Below are 599 nucleotides of genomic sequence, written 5' to 3'. Positions count from 1 at the left end.
CGCAAGTGCTTGTCGCAAGTTTCTTTAGAACTTCTATTCTGTGTTGAAAACCAACACCGGCCCGGATCGGCGGAAAGCGCTGTCAAGCTTACGCAAGCCTATCCGAACGGGCCGTTTACACGCTTGTGCTTGTGAAAGCTTTCCGAAGCGTTCCGATTAACGAAAGTATTTCTGATGTGAAAATAAAAAGTTGTAAGTGAATGACTTACGTGACGTTTTAATAAATGGTGTTCAGGAAGCAACATGCTTTCGAATTTTGAACTGTTTTTAAAATGTAATGTAATTTTGTTCCAAAATTTGTAATTTTTAATTTAATAGCTTAGCAACACTGCACTCACACGGAACTATTATATATTCTGCAGGGCTACTATGAAACTCGAAACTCGAAGTTCGTGTCATGCGATCCTTCTGACACTTATACTGTTTAATACGAGAGCGAGAGGGATCACACGACACGAACTTCGAGTTTCGATTTTCGTAGTAGCCCTGCTGTGACGGAATGGAACCTTTGAACGGAACGAACCAAGAACGAACTTAACATAACCTCACACCTACTCACTCAACTCACTGAACTCAACAAGCAAGAGAGCAAGACACAC

Source organism: Choristoneura fumiferana, chromosome Z (assembly GCF_025370935.1).
Source record: "Choristoneura fumiferana chromosome Z, NRCan_CFum_1, whole genome shotgun sequence".
Taxonomy (NCBI): Eukaryota; Metazoa; Arthropoda; class Insecta; order Lepidoptera; family Tortricidae; genus Choristoneura; species Choristoneura fumiferana.
This window is presented reverse-complemented; position numbering follows the sequence as displayed.